The following is a 16,545-nucleotide window of genomic DNA, read 5'->3' as shown; positions in this document are numbered from 1 at the left end:
TATACCTACAAGCTTTGTGTTTTTAAGTACAAAGCACTCTTCATTCAGGCTTTGCGCTGCCAAAGGGGACACATATAATATTTCCTTCAGTTTCTGTGTACATGTATAAACTCAAAAAGGTGTGGCACAACGTGTGCCCATTTCACAGCTGATGCTGAAGCCATTCTTACCATGCACAGTTCAGAAAGACGACTTAAAAAGCATCCTGATCCCTAGATGGTGCTATTTACTGCAGTAATCACAGCTTATTGCCAGCACTGCCAGCATGTCAGGGACAAAGAGTATTTCTTTGTTCAAAATTGTGTAACTTGAATACAGATAGAAATAATGTTTTTCAGTTTATTTATGTTTGCCACACGGCTTGAACTTGAGGCCCATCTCATTTGCTGCCCATAAGAGGAGCAATAATCTTGGTACTGCAGTGGTGCAAATGAAACCACTGGCATGGCATTGAAGTAGCTTCCATCCTGGCAGCTCGAGTCTGCTTGCATCTCACCCATAAGGTCAACATCATTGTAAGAGAGGCCAGGGAAACGGCACTGAAGGAAGATGCATTGGAACTGGCTTGCTTTCTGGCTTTCTTACAGGGCACGAATGAGTGATTCTGGACAACCTGTGAACTCTCTCAGGGCAGGACACAAAATTCACCAGGGTTGGAAGGAGTTCTTCAGTGAGTTTGAAAAGAGTTCTGTAGGGGACCTGCTGGCTTCTGCTCTTTCTCCTTAAGATGGAAATGTGCTCATTCCTTGCTGCACAAAAACAGCATTTTTCACTTCCTCAGATACTGTAGTAAATAAATAGAATGGTGCAAATAAATGACTAAACATTTATTGTGCTTTTTCTGAGTCTCTGCCTTTATAAAATGGTGGCTGTAGCTCCCTGATTGCTTTAAGCACTGGGGTTCCCATAAATGCAGCATTTGAGCATCTCCCAAACATCAGTGTTTTTCTGGAACTACCTGTTTGGGTTTCTTTTTTCCTTTTTTTCTTTTTTTTTTTATGGCTTCCGAAAGCGATTAGATTGACAGCACAGACTAGTAACTGTCTTACTACAGACAGATGCACTGCACATATCTTTTCCAATACACTTCACATCAGATGCTCCAGGCATGAATTTCTTAAATAGAAAAAAGCAACTGTGATGATCTGTCGACAAAATTTTAGGTAATGTTGTGATAAACAACTGCCCACTGGAGACTAACTGCCAAGCTGGCAATCTTAATTTTAAAACTAACCATACATAAATTCTTTAAGCTGCTGGACTAGATAAAGAGGTTTCACAGATCTCTGTTCTGGCCTTTTCTCAGACATGCAATTTGTCTTTGCACATTGGCATTTCCTAAGAATCTAGCCTGACATTTTGAAAACCTCCTGAAGGTTTCTCACTGGAGATGAGAACCCCCACATTCTGCAAGCATGTTTGAAAACTTCAGGTTAAGTTTTAAACTTGTCACGATGTATAAAACTCTTGATGAGAGCCATTTAAAATTTTCTGAAGGAAAAGATGTCAATGCTGAGCCCATGAGATGCCAAAGGACTGAATTTGAGGAGAGAGAATACCGTGTTAGAAGGTAGATGCGAGGATGATCTTTGCAAGGAAGAAAGAGGGAGTCTTCATGGGAAGTATATAGGTTTTCTCCAGAGAAAAGCTCAGAGAGAAATCACAGATGATCGTCCGTTTATTGGCCCCTGGTTTGTGCAGTGTGTTTGGGACAAGGGATGGACAGAGGCTAACAAAAGCCTTGTTACCTGGTTGGCACATCACAAGCCTCACTAATCAACAAACAAACAAACAAACAAAAATAAACCACAAAAGGGATCAGATAATTTAAATTTCGGGAGGAAATTTAATGGCACATCTCTGACCCAATGATTAACCCCCAACAAATTTCAATTTCCTGCCACAGAGAGTCAGGGCACGAGGCCTCCCCGCAGGAAAAGGCACCAGAGTTTTTGCAGGGGTGAACATTTTGAGTCTCAGCTTCACTCTTAATTAAGGTGGAGTTTTTCTGGCTCTGCGCATAAAAATAAAGACAAATTCTGCTCCCACTTCCCCAGACAGTCAGCAAGATTCTCTCGATGGCCCAAGTTATGGAAGAAATGATCACAGAGAGTAAGAACTCACCACTGGAAGCCTTTGGCAACGTTATCAGATGCTGTTGTCAGCTGTCCCAGAGAAAGTCACAGGCTGGAGCCATTTGCACCTGGACACACACACAACTCACAGCAACTCTGAGTCCTCTGAGGAGCCAGGAACAACACAACGATATTTACACTCTGAGAAGACTTATTAAATATTGTGATAGTGATTAACACTCAACAGTAAGAGAGCATTTAAACGTAACCAGGTCACCAAGGAGCCCAAATTTTAAATAGAACACTGTATCAGATAGCCTTCTTGCAAGTTGTATTGGCAAAGAAGCTGAAAATACAAGAGAGCTATTTCTGATGAAAAGAAGTAACTACACTTTTCAGTTTGATCCTTTAGGAGCTATTTTGGATGCTGTTCTCCACAACTTTGGGTGAAATCCTGGACTTTAAAGAAATGCTGTGATTATTCATTGCTAAATGACAACGGAATTCCTCCGTAATTGCACATTACATGCATCCACATTAATAGAAGATAATGTCATTAAGGCTGTTATTGTAATGAATAACAAATACAGAACGTGGGTCCAGAGATCATTTTCCTAATCAGAAGTATCAGACCCCAGGAACTTTCAGAGAACAGGGCTATTAAAATGTAAATAGTTTCTTTGAAATTTAAATTACCATTTTCAAAAAGCAGATGTTCTCCTTGATCATTCCCTGCACAGATTGCCAAAAATTGTACTCGCGACTGCAAACTGAAACTCAACTGGGTATCAGCCTCAGAAACTCTCCTCACTTTAAATGAACTGTCTCATTAGAATACATTGCTACATTTTATCAGCTTGCAAATGGCAATATTAGAGTTGGTCACTTTTGATGAGGCAGCTTAAAACTGAAATATAAGAAGTTAGATTGTAATGCATGCCTGCTTCTCCAGACCAGGCTGAACCCACATGCTGAGATGGCTGAAGCTGCTCTGGAAAACCAGACAGAATGTCACACGTACCTGAGAGCAGTAAACATCCCTTTGAAGCCAATGGAGTTGAAAGCTGCACAACAGTGACATTATTCTTCATCTCTTCAGCTAGATGCTAGATGTCAAGAAGAAAGTTTTCTATTGCCAGAAGAGAAAGTAGGTTCAAGTTAAGGTCACTGTGGTTAGAAAGAAGTCCTAGCAGCAAAAGTTGCATGGCGTATGACTGGGACACATGTAACACAGCTCAGCTGGACAAGCAGGTGTACTCAAGCTGAAGAGGCTACAAGTTGGGAGCAGTGCTTGCTGTGTTCTCTGAGCACAAACAATTGATGCTGAAAATCCTGTTCAAGGAGCTTTAATTTTATAAAGTGTCTGAAGACCTGCTAAAACGTGGCACACAGATTCTGAAGGTCACACCAAGACATGACTATGGTTTCCTGTTACTTTTAGTTAGTTCTCTGTGTTTAGTATAATCTGTTCAGCTATAGTCTTCTTTCAAGTTTTCCTTCCATTAAGTGCTGCCTTTCCTCAGACATCACTAATTACCACGTTCTGAGGAACTCCATCAGCACTGCTTAGCTTTCCAATGGAGCTCCGGGTGACCTCTGGTGCAATCAACATTCCTGCTCCTTGCAGCACAGACGTTTCTGTCCTACACATCATGTTTGCTTTACAGGAGAAAGGTCTGACATGGGTCCACAAACACCACGTTCTTGTGCCCTAAAAATAACTTGGACCCCAGTCTCCATGGTAACAGATACCACCAGTAAGCCCTAGCAAGTCTTGGTTATTTTTACTGACAAGATGAAGAGGAAAACCATACGGCTTTTATGAAATCTCTCATTACTGCCAGTCTTACAGCTCCTTTAATCCCCAGTTAATGGTATGCAGTAAAGGGTGTTTAAATACCAAGATCCTTCCTGTGCTTTCATATTATAATGCTGGAAATGCAAAGAACAATTCCCTTATATGTTTCTTGCCATTAAAAACTGAGGCACTTGTCTGACTTGACTCTGCATATAGGCTCACTTCATAGCTCAGCATAAAAGTCTCCAACTTGTTGTACCTGAGACCAGCTTGCTGTTCAAGGTGCAGTGCCTCATGAAGGTCACTGGCCATAAGACAGACTAATGCTACCCCCCAAAAAAACTCCCTTCAAATTTTTTTTTTCTGCTGTTGATCCCCCCCAGGGCTGAATCATTCATTCCCTCCAACACAAGCTTGCCATTTCCTTAGCCCCTCTGAGTGCCTGTCAGCAAAGCTCTGTGATTTCAGAGGTGAGGCAATGCCCTGGCTGTCTCCTAACAAACACAGGAGCTCACTGCACCCCCAGTAACAACCACCACGTTCTCAACCGCTGGGCAGCAGCACATCTCACAGGTCGGATGTTATGCCAGCATGATAAAGGTGAAGAGCTTCAACACACTCACACCGTGAAGTCTTGGCCAATGCAATTTGGATGTGCTGGGTACAGATCACTGCTGGATACCGCAACGCTTCCCTTCTGCTTTATAGCACGCTCCTCTCAGACAGCAGCACTAATGGCATCTGCTACTCAGTTACACGTTGCCCAGGCAGCATCCCTGCAATGTCAGCCTCCTTTGGAGGCATCTCCCCCAGAATGGCCTATGGTAATGTTGCTGAGGGCAGGAGAAGGCATGGGATGAATCTAGCCATACAACATTTGCCCTCGGAAAGAAACGTAACGATCCAAACACTGAGGAGCCATTAATTCCTACTTTTAGATCTCCAGCTCAAGTTTAATAAAGGACCTCAGGCCACGCTACATAATCTATATGGCATTCACAGGCCTCTGCGTAAAGTTCTCTTCAGCTTTAAAGGTACAGCAATGAACCCTGAGCTAAGAGTCACTGAGAACAACTATTTGGGGCCTCTCTGGACTTCCTGAAGAACTGAAAATCCAAAGATCTTTGAAGAGTTGTTAAAGAAAGAAAACTGAAAGAAAATTGAAAATTGCTTTTTTTAAAAAAAACAAAAACAAAAACAAAAACATGACTCACTTGTGCATGAGAACAGCGAAACAGAACAACTCACAAACAGCATAAAATGACCTACAAGATTTTATCAGCCTCTCTTCTGTTTTGTCTGTTGCATTTATTTAGGCTATAAATTCCAAACAGTAAATACTTTTTTTTTTGCCTCTCCCAACATCATATCAGCTCCCAACAACTAAGGATGGCAGAATCTCTCTTCTTCAGCCTCTCTTGGACTAAATAAAAGCAGCACAAGAAGTAGACTTTATCTTTACGCTCCCATCTTGACAAAAATACAGTCCTTAGAACCACTTGCTTGATATCTTTTTTGTATGTAATGCTACTCATTTTTATGGCCGTAGAATTCCAGCTTCAAAACAACATAAAACAAAACAAACCAAAAATCCACAAAAGTATTGACTCTTTGCTTCCACGTCAACAAGTAGGCTCTACTGTTCACTTTCTTTAGAAAAAAGCTTAAAACTCAGCTACCAAGCATACTGCGAGGCAGATACATTGATCAATGCCTTCCAGACTGGCAGCCAAGGGAGGAACAGAGATACTGTAAATGCTGTTTGAATAAATACTTATTAAAATAAACTTTCAGTGGTAAATTGAAATACTTGGATGAGGGCTGTCATATCTGCCGTAAGTCCATTTCCATGACAGCCAATGCTAGTCTTTCTGATTTGAATTCAGTTAATGATAGTCCACATGGCTTTTAATCTAAGTGCCTCGTTTATCATCTCTGTGTTATCTAAAGGTGCAGTCAAAAGCGAGAGAAGAGATGCCACTAAAGCAGATGTGTTCTATATTGTCCTTTTAATCTATGCTCAGTTTATTAACTTTGATTGGTGTCCTGGTGTGGGTCAGATTCAAAGCGATTAATTTTGTAACCCTTTTCCTAATGTGCATCAGACCCCTCGTTCACTTTATGCTACTTTGTAGAAAATGAAGAATTACTCCTTGGCATGTTTTATTGTTTTTCTTTTTTTTAAACACCTTCTTTTGCTGTGCTCTCTGGTAAAGAGCATTGCAGGATCTGTCAAGGTTTGGCACAGTTAAGTGGAGAGCATCCATCCTACTGCAGGGACAGCGCGAAGGAAGAGGTATTTATTTCATGAATGTTTAACAGATATTTTTCGTGGGACTTTCCAGAAGCATCTTGAGAGAAACTGCAAGAAGTCATCAGCTTGGTTACTTGAATTGACTACACTACCCTGCTTGTAATGGTCAGATGACTTCTGGGCCTGGAACACCTCCCTCATTGATGTTTAAACTGTTTGGATCATCAGCTCTGCCATCTTTTAATATTGTTGTCCAAACGATACCATTATAATCTTCCATCTCATTTTCAGTGACTTAAGCATGACTTAGTTTGTGCCTGTGTTTCAGGTGAGTGCTTTGGCAAGTTGATTCGTCATGGGCACTGTAGTTTGTAAGAACATAGGATTATAGAATCATAGAACCACCAAGGTTGGAAAAGACCTCCAAGGTCTTCCAGTCCAACCGTCCACCTACCACCAATATTTCTTCACTAAACCCTGTCCCACAGTACCATACCTAAATGTTTCTTGAACATCTCCAGGGATGGTGATTCAGCCACCTCCCTGAGCAGCCCATTCCAGCACCTGATCATGTTCAAAGAAGAGATTTAAAATACATCAGCAAATTAAATTTCACTTCATGTTCTTCCATGTTAAAAAATCCCTCCTCATGTTGCAAACCAGGAATTAGGAACTGACAAACAAAACATTATTAGGGGCCAGTTTTCAGCTATCTTACTTTTTCACAACATCAGTACTTCTTAAAACCCCAGAGATGTAGGTGATTGCACCTAACAACAAACACAGACACCTGAATACTTGGTTTATACCCAGGTAACCACATAAAAATGATTGTATAAATACTGCAATCATAGAGGCAGACCGTCATGTCTCAGCGTCACAGCCTAGGCACTCCAGTTTTAAACATGCAAATCTTTATTACACAGTTAAGAACAACAGATGCAGTCTTAAACTTGACAGGTATATATTCAGGCAAAGTCAAAAAAAGGACAAAAAGGAGAAAGAGATATTCAACAGGGAAGGTTGGATGTTCATTGTAAAAATAAAGGGTGACACGAGCGTCTTAGGTTTCTCAAGCTGAAAGTACACAAGACATATTCCCTGCCACCTGCTCATATCTAGACACAAAAATGAGGGCAGGAGTCAGTACACCTTGACTGCACCATCCTGTAATGCCTCAAAGGAGTAGGTTGTTCTCAGACCTCCCTCTGACAGTAACTGTCATGCTAGAGACTGACTTTATAATTATCTTACACACTTTTTTGCCCTCCTCCCCTAACCACGCACAAAAAGCTGGCTGTTCATTAGAACTTTATTCAAGCATCCCTTGGTATCCAACTCATCCGAAGCATGAGGAGGTAATTTAATTTTCATTCTTCCAATCTCACAAGCTACCCTCCTGAGGACAGTAGGAAAGGAAACTGTCTGTGGCTCTCAGCTGTTTTCCTTATTAACTTAGTGACTAAATAAATAAATAAATAAGTGGGAGATTAAATACGAACAACTGCTGCCTTGCCCCAGTCTGATTCTCATTTCCTTACGCTTTCTTTGCACCCAGAACACCACTTTCCACTTGGTCACCAGTCCAGTCTTTCCCACTGAATGTGCCCCTTTGTTAGGCAGAAGTACCAGCAGACCCCAGCTAGTCACTAAAACACCACACACATTACCAACAACTGGGTGGAGAGGTCATAAACCCTTGTTTTAATGAAGAGAAAGCAGCTCCTTTGGTGGGAAGATGGAGGAAATACCAATAAAATCAGACCATATAAAATGCTGGTTCAAACTCAATCAGCAGTCACAGGATCTGACTGTCCCAGATTCACCTGGACTCACCCCCCAGATCTCTCAAGCCATTGAATAACTGGAAGTAATGGTGAAAGAGCAGTGAGGACACAAACTTGCTTTCATATATATTTGACTGTACAAGAAGAACATTTTACCTGTGGAATTTTTTCAGCTAATCTGTTCCATGTGGACATACAAAACAGAATGATAATGGAATCAAAAAGGTGTTTGCTAGGAAAGAAAGGGCCGTGAGCTATGTATGCTGTTCAGTGCTGTAGGCTGTGCCAAATCCTGCTGCAGCCAAGCAGACTAGGCTTAAAATTACTTTTTTCAATTCTCAAAAAGATGGAAAGATGTTTGTTCCAAATGATTGGGTGAAGCCTCTAAACTGAAAGCTGTACCACAGGGAAGATCGTAATCCTCTTATTGAAATACCATTCTTAGGATTTGCAAAAACTCTGTCGGAAGGCATACATAAGGTCACTGCTTGATTAATGCAAATTGTGGTGGTTGTTTCCCCTCTAAAATTGCTGCAATAACTTCAGAACAGTGCATTATCGTCTATGATTACAAAAATTGAACTGTGTTTCGGTGCCTTCTGGGTTTCAAGCACTAACTGACAAGACCATGCAAGTAAACATTAATCAGCAAAAAGCAACTGCTGCTGAAGTAGACTTGAAGTGTTCTTGACTTAAGATGTAAATAGCATCTGAGGTGACAGATCTGATCTGTACTGATAATTAGAATTGTGCATGTTTATAGAAGAGTCAGAGACATCTTCATGACTCCACTGGCTTAATGAGGGATTTAATATTTGTTTCAAGTTTTGGAAAGCAAGTAAGAACTTCAGAAAATACACAAAGACTAAGTAACCACAGAGAGAATAAACTGGGGCCTTCTAAAAGCACCCTTGAGATCAGCAGGCTAACCTTAATTAATTGAATTTTGATTTTTAAGCCAGACCTGCAACTCTTAGAAAGCTATCCAACACCCATGTGTTTGGTTCACTCTACCACAAGGTTTGTCCATCTGTTTTACAAAATAGACCAACTACCAACTCTTTAATGGACACAGTAATCAACTAACCAGCTAATCACCATGAAAACAAAAATCCCATACGTCCGTACGTTCTGTAACAGAGGCTATTTCCTGATATAAGTCATTGACAGAAATCTCAGTTTGATGGTATAAGAAACTCCCTTCTCCCCTTCAGGAGAATGAACGCAGAATTCTGAAAAAAATAACTAAATAAATTCAGCACCAATTAACCTAAAAAGAAAATGTCTGTTCAAAAAGGCTAGCTTGAACATACTATGATGAGGAAATTAATTTCCTGAAATTTATAGCCTCTTGTAAAACCTGTAGATGCACATCATGGCTTAGATTAACTTTATTTTAAAGTGATATTGCACAGAATGAAGGAGCTGTAGTTCCTTTAATATCTTTTGGGCTTGGTGCTTAGCATTAACCAGGTTTTATGGACGGAAAGAATAGCCAACTAATTTAATCTCTAGTCACTCACCTCATCGTTGGTGACCGCTTAATATGAAGTGAATTAATAACATTATTAAAAACTTCAAATGACAAAGCAGTAGAACCACACGTGTTTTAATTTCCCTTCTAGCTGCAAATTATAGCTGCTACACAATGGCTGGCTCTCTCTAAGCTGACATTTTCTATTATCCATACATGCTCCCTCCAAAACACATACTGCCTTAATTTACACGTAGAGCTCTGTTAAACCCCACAAGGTTTGATGTTGCTTGCAAGGTCCCAACTGGCCAACGGCTCAGCCCCTGCTCTGCAGTGACTGCTGTTTCAAAACCATGTGTATTGAGACATTTCTTTTCAAATGTGCATTTCTGACAAATTTATTTCAATTATTTTCTCACACTGGACACCTCTTTTTCTTTTTCCAGCCTCGATGTACTCATCAGGAACTAGATGCAAACCTTAGACAGTGAATATCTGTAACACTTTAGTGGCATAACTGAGAATACAGAAACTTGGTAGATTTTTTGGAGCATGTAACATTTGTAAGTACCTCTTCTTGGCACTTGATGCACAAATGATGAGCTATCACATCACTTGGCAAGTTACCTTGCAATAAGGTCACCCCACAACCTTAATCTATCTCCAGTCGTGAAAATTCCGTCTCATCCCAGGGCAACTGCTCATGGGGACTTCATGTCTTTGGTAAGGAGGACAACTGGAAGTAATAATCACCTGTGATTTAACACAGGAAGTCCCTTGGAACCTGTATCTTAATTCCCACAACAGGATGCCTGCTCTGCTTGGCATTTTATGTGCATGGATAATTCAAGCCTTTGGAAGCTGGCAGGCCAGAGAGATGGACGGTGGGCAAGCAGGGAAAGCCACAGAGCAGTGAAGGCCACACAACACCTTGGTGCAGACGTGCAAAGAAAACAGAAGTGGAGTCAAGCTCCACAGATGGGGATTTGTCAGGCTTGGCCACAGTCATTCAACAGTCCTTCAAAAGCTCGCAGCCAGGGGAGGCCTCTCCTTTCATTTCCTTACTTCAATGACTTAAGCAATGCTAGCCTTTATATACAAATGCTACTAAGAGCCTGCGAACACAAAACAGTGCGAGGCAATTCTTGAAGGTTTTATGAATCCTTTAAGAGCAGAACACAAAGATCTATCAGAGCAGGCACCTTGCCAGATTAATGAGAAACCTGTGTCTGTAGTTCAGTAAGGCACTTCAGCAGGATCTGGTTGCCATTAAATGAAATACAATGCATACTGTATAGAAAGTCTGACAATAAATATATTCCCATTCAAGAGCAAATTGCAATATAATAACAAAATTTAACAATTTCCATAGCAAAAAAACCCTATTTCCTAGCTTATGCAATCACCAACATTTTACTAAATATATAAGACTACTTAACGCAGTGCTTTCTAGTTTACACTTGACAGTTCCAGGCATTTTCACTATCAACAGATGTGACACATGAGATTTAAGCTGTCTAACTAGCACAGCAGCAGGGTGATGGCAACAGTAAAAACGTCAAGGAGCATTGCATCGTGTTCTCCCTCCTTTGGCCACTGACTTGGAGTGCTGATGCCCCACCTGAGGGCTGGGTCCCTGTTCGTGTACAAAAGCAGAGCTGTCTGAAGACACAGAGTGATGCCCACAGCGTGGCATGGGACTGTCTGTACACTGATGGCACCATCTGGAAGGAGCTTTGCAGCTTCTCAGGTCTGCCAAAGGGAAACTGTGGCAGCACACATCCTCCCTCCGCCACTATCAGCTAGAGCTATGTATGATGGACACAGCTTCTTCAGTAAGATTTCATTCAACAAAAAATAAACACGTGCCAGCACTCCTATTCAGTGCTTGGTATGGTGTTCATGCTAACTGATGGGGCAGTGAAAGCACCAGTGAGTCTGGGTCCAAACAGAGCCAGTCACATAGAAGACTGCAGAGCGTCAGTCTTAAGAATTTTCCTAATAGATTTCAAATGAGATTCAGCTTGTCTCCGATTTGACACTGTCAGCTTTGGCACTGACAGCTGAAAGCAAGGCACGTCAATCAGCATTACCAAAAATGTTGACTATCTAAAAGGAAGTCGGGCGGACACTTCTGTGCTTCATTTATGGCGCAGTTCTCAAAATCATATCTGAAGTTCAGAAAAAGTCTACTGGCAGAATGTTTTGGTGTCTTAGTTTCAGCTGGGACAGGGCTGTTTTTCTTCACAGTGTCTAGTATGATGCCATGTTTTGATTTTAGGAGAAAAGCGATGTTAGTAACACACTAATGTTTCTAGCTGTTGCTGAGTAGTTCTGTACAGAGTCAAAGATCACAGAATCACAGAATTGTAGGGGTTGGAAAGAACCTCTAGAGATCATCGAGACCAACCCCAAGGATGTTTTAGTTTTCTCAGCTTCTCTCCCATGTTTCTGAACAGCCAGATCATGACCAGCAAAAGGTTAGCAGGAACTCAGGACAACTATGCTAAAAAAGAAAAATAATAGCTCCAGTTGGAATAAATAAAGATTCTCTGGACAGAATGTATGCCTCTCTTCATTCCTCCTGAATGCTAAAACTTTCACCTCTGAGCAAATAGTATTCCTTCCTCAGGAACCTTCAGTCCCCAGAAGCAGGGTTAGATGGAGGCCTGCAGCAGTGCAACAGACAGCATGCCCTGCGTACTTGTAACTTTAGGCAACTGCTCCTGGGCTGGTTACAAGTGTGAGTCTGTTTACAAGCTCCTGCTGCTGTATCCAGCTCCCTCCTCCCCGAGGACAGTGTGCTGGATCTGGGACAGGCAGGAGTGTATGCATGATACATACACTGTCATTTACACTAACACAGACTTGAACGAAGATCTTGAACCAGAGGTGCTTAGCTTGTACAGCTAGAGATACTCTGTATGCAGACTATTGGACTATATACAGTTCAGTAGTCTGAGTGTATATAAATATCATAGAATGAGGCACATACAGGGTCTCATTACTCTGCACAGCAATGACTAAGCAGAACCTGTTCCATCCGCTCTACAATCTCTGGCTGGGCTGGTTCCGAGGAGCCCACCCAGAAGCACCTTCTGAAGTTAAGTCCTCAAACCTCTGCCACTTTTAACCCTATCCTTGTCAAAGCATTCACATGCTTTAGACAAGCATTTAATGGGACTTCAATTGCAGGCTGGATCAGCAAGTCACCTTACTTAGAGGAATTCAGCTAACAGGTAGGCTACCTGTACTGACAGGCAGCTTCATCATCACTTGTATTCTTTTTATTTCATAAAACGTACATCTAGAGAAAACAGAAGGCTGCAGTAATATTAAATCACTGGTCTTCAGTATGGTAAAAGCTTTAATGGCAAGCACTGCTGAAAGATTTGGAGAAATAACAGGGTTTTTGCTTGCACAGTTTACTGTTCCATATTTCAGCCTGACAGAGAGATAAGAAAATAGAAAAGACAGTAAAAGGTGAACAGAAAGCTCAGAGGAAAGTTAACTTACATTTCTGTTCTGATGACACCCAGGAAGAAGGAAACTTAAATACCCTTTCTTAAAGATACTATTTGTAATGTGCTGCAGGCATGCAGTGTCAACTGGAATGGGATCCTTTGCCACATTAGAGATTGTTCGGATTTGGGGATTTCTGTATCTTGTTAGCTGCCTTCTGTGTCAAGCGTGCTGTGGCCACACAACTCATCCTGAGTACTTGTAACACAGTTTTCTTTAAATATATATATCCTCTTTTCTATCCATTGCTCACCAACAAGAGTTCAAGAACATGTTGCATACCTGCCATTTGCTATGAAACACAAGCTAATATACTTTATGCACGGTGTAGTCAGTGGCACGCAGTATAGCATGCCTACATAACCATGATGAACCATTCCAAATAAAATTAGCCAGTGTTCTGCTAATCCAAAACAAATGGAAACATCTTTCAGGATCAGTTTGTCACTCATAATGCTGAGAGGGCATCAGAACACTCAGAATATTCAGGGCACAAAAACTACAGTAAATCTCTTGACCTCCCATATTCAGATGGTGAAATTACTGATTCTATGACTGTGCTGTCACACTTCTAAAGAATTAGACATCAATGAAGTGGATCAAATGCCTTTTACCAAAAGCATTAAAAATAAAAAATGCTTGTGATATTTGGTAAGTCACCAGAAAAGGTCAAGTGTTTCATGCAAAACAAACAGTTATTAAGAAGTCTTATGCCAGACTGTAGCTATTCACAATTAAAGACAATGCAGTAGGGTAGGTCTCTTGCTTTATTACAAATGTTCAGTTTTGTTAAAACCTTCTTGTCCTGCATCTTTGGGCTTCTCTCAGCTGTCTCCATTAAAACACAAAAAATCTGGCTGCTTTGGATTTGTTGCTTTCTCTAAGCTGGGTGAACAAAACACGTTCTATGTGGCAACAAGTGAGAAATGGCCTGTATCCACCACTCCACAGCCACACCATAGTGCAAATGGCCATCCAGGCTGGACCCTCTGGTGCTGTGAAGCCCCCTTGGGGCAGAGAACCCCTGCAGCTCATGAAGTTTTGGGGCTGATCTGCAGCAGCAAAAAAAGACTTGCTGAGTCTGAGCTGAGCCACCCACATCAGCAGTTCTGTGCCATATATACCAAAGGAAAGCTGTAAACTCTGTGTCAGTGACATTTTCAGTGTCATGCAGTTTGAGTCACCAGTTATTTCTCCTCTCCCTTGTTTATTGCCTCAATAACCCACGAAGGAAAGGTGAAAGGCCAACAGTGGAAATACTGAATATTAAAAAGGTTAAAGTATACGATTATAAGTGCATTAAAAGTTTATAGTTTTGCTACGGAGTATGCTGGGGATATAAATGATGTCTTGTTCTCATGACAACAGAGAGAAAGCAGGACAAAGAAATCTCTTCTTGTGGCAAAGACTAACGGGAATCAAATGTCGCAAATTTAACTCTTTCTGCTTATAATCTGCAGATTGGATAACTCCTGAGATAAATCAAATGTGCAGTTGAGGTGAGAGGTTTAAATAGCCTCTAGTGACACTTCAGACTATCAATCATCTCATGTATACTGTTCAAATTTTGAATGTTTTTGGATATCTGAATGTCAGATTACCTACCTGATGTGGTTAAAGGGCCTTAATACCCATCTTTCTGATAATGCATTCCCATTTGTCTTTTTGACCAATTTATTTTTATGGGTGGCACAGACAAGCTGCTTGAGGTACTGAGTTCAAAAGGCACTCTATATCTGAAGTGTCTGACACTCAACAGGGCACAAAGCCTGCAAGAAGTGCTACCTAAAGGGATACAGAATACTCAGGATTGTGTTATTATTACTATTAATCACTCACTCAAGATAGTATGTTGAAATGAATAATCTAAACTACCTCTCCCTCTCCCTCCTGACCCCCAAAAAAGGATCTTAGTTCCTATAGACAGAAAAATCAGTTAATTTATGTAAAAGTCATATTGAACTTTAAAATTATCTGAATCTGACATTTTAAATTCTACTAAAATTCTGGTTAATCACACTCACTGGGTTCTTTTTGTTGTAAAAGAGCCCAGAAACAAAAATACCTCTAAGACTACCATAAGATTACTTAGAGCTTTGCCATCTCCATTTATTTATACATTTAAAATATTTAATAACAATTTAATTTGTATTTCAAGTAGCAACACGATGTACGCATCCCAAAATAGCTGAAAAATGGTAAACAACTCATCTCAGATTTTGATCAAGTACCTGAACGCCACATGATATTCAAGCTAACTCTATTCGATGTCATATAAAATGGATTGCAGATAACAAAAAGAATTACAGAATTCATTTTCAGTGAAAAACCATACTGCAGTGCGAGGTCTGCAATGATAAGCTGATGCTAATCAACGTATTTTATTCCACCGTGACCCACTGAAAGGTCAGCGAGTGGTAGATGGTGCAAGAGATGCCAAAAATAAATTCTGGGAAGTTGTGCAGAGCAATTTGATTATTTAGAACGATAGACCCAATGAAAGCTATTCATTTAAACCACAAAGCATTTTAGCCCTAAACTGTATTTTAGCCCTGCTGTGTACTTAACGCCATGAGACACACTGAGAAGACGCTATGCATTAGAGAGCTGTTAAGTTGATTCTAAGAGTAATGATGTCCTAAGAGTGAATAGCAGATGAATGTTCCTGCCCCAGAACACTGCTGGAGGACTGGTATGATCACAGGTATATAAAACACTGGCAGAGAGGAACTGATAGATTTTTAGACTCATATATAGCAGAGTTCAAACAGCTATCAAAATACTACATCAACTTTTCATGCCCACATTTTCAAAATAGACTTTTTAAGTAAGTGAGAAAATTTCAAAGGGTGTGGAAAAGCATTTTGGAAAGCGAAGTAATTTTGAAAAGACAAGAAGATAGATCAGCCTGAGGGAAAAAATATCTGATACTCAAAACCCACAATTCGGTCAAGGAAAGTAGAACAAGAAAATGCAGGAGAAAGTTGTCCCTGACAAATTCAAACTCTCCTTCAACACTGAGGGTGATTAATGGTTAGAAAAAGAACAAAAAAAGAGAAAGCTTTGCTAAATTCATGTCATCTCACCAGGAGACTGTGCTGGTTTTGGCAGAAGCAGGGCAGGGGAGGGACAGAGCAGAGTCCAATCATGACTAGAAAATGCATTATGCAGGGCATATGTTTCAAGAGCCTATTCTAATTTTCAACATAAATGAAAAAATACATTCACTGAAGACAGGGATTATATAAGACAAGTATTACATGGGAGATCATGACGATCTTAACTACACTTTTTTATTTTCTTAATGGAGGTTTGGGCAGCGCACTGCTGTTTCGGGAGCCATCAGAGATAGCTACACAACAAGCTCTTGTCTCCCCACCAAAACCTAAACTGAAGACGCACCCTGACTCCTAACAACATTGCTCACTTTCAATCCAAATGACTGCCAGCAGCAGAGAAAAAGTCACTGAAGTTTAGTTGGAGCTAATTTAGTCAGATGTTAGACAAAGGTCTGAGAAGCTAGAGCACACACATCTCTTGACTTCTTGCTCATCATCCATTGCTGTAATATTTGAAGCAATTCAAACTGCCACCAGTCTTTGGCTCTTGCAAAACCCCCTTCATGCCACTACACT

General features: G+C 40.7%; 1 long non-coding RNA gene across 4 annotated transcripts in view; it reads right to left on the bottom strand.

The window, feature by feature from the left end:
• The window catches only part of LOC125697563 (uncharacterized), a 435,416-nt gene that overhangs the window by 160,868 nt on the left and 258,003 nt on the right, over nt 1–16,545 (bottom strand). For 3 of the 4 annotated variants that reach the window (XR_007378850.1, XR_007378849.1, XR_007378852.1), the window contains exon 1: nt 2,125–2,275. The exons of the other annotated variant lie outside the window; for it this stretch is intronic. This is a non-coding gene — a long non-coding RNA (uncharacterized LOC125697563). Of the gene's footprint in view, nt 1–2,124; nt 2,276–16,545 lie in introns of those variants that run through there. 4 annotated transcript variants of the gene reach the window in all.

The sequence above is a fragment of the Lagopus muta genome, chromosome 9 (assembly GCF_023343835.1).
Source record: "Lagopus muta isolate bLagMut1 chromosome 9, bLagMut1 primary, whole genome shotgun sequence".
NCBI lineage: Eukaryota > Metazoa > Chordata > Aves > Galliformes > Phasianidae > Lagopus > Lagopus muta.
Note: the sequence above shows the minus strand (reverse complement) of the source record. Positions and strands in the feature narration are given on the sequence as shown.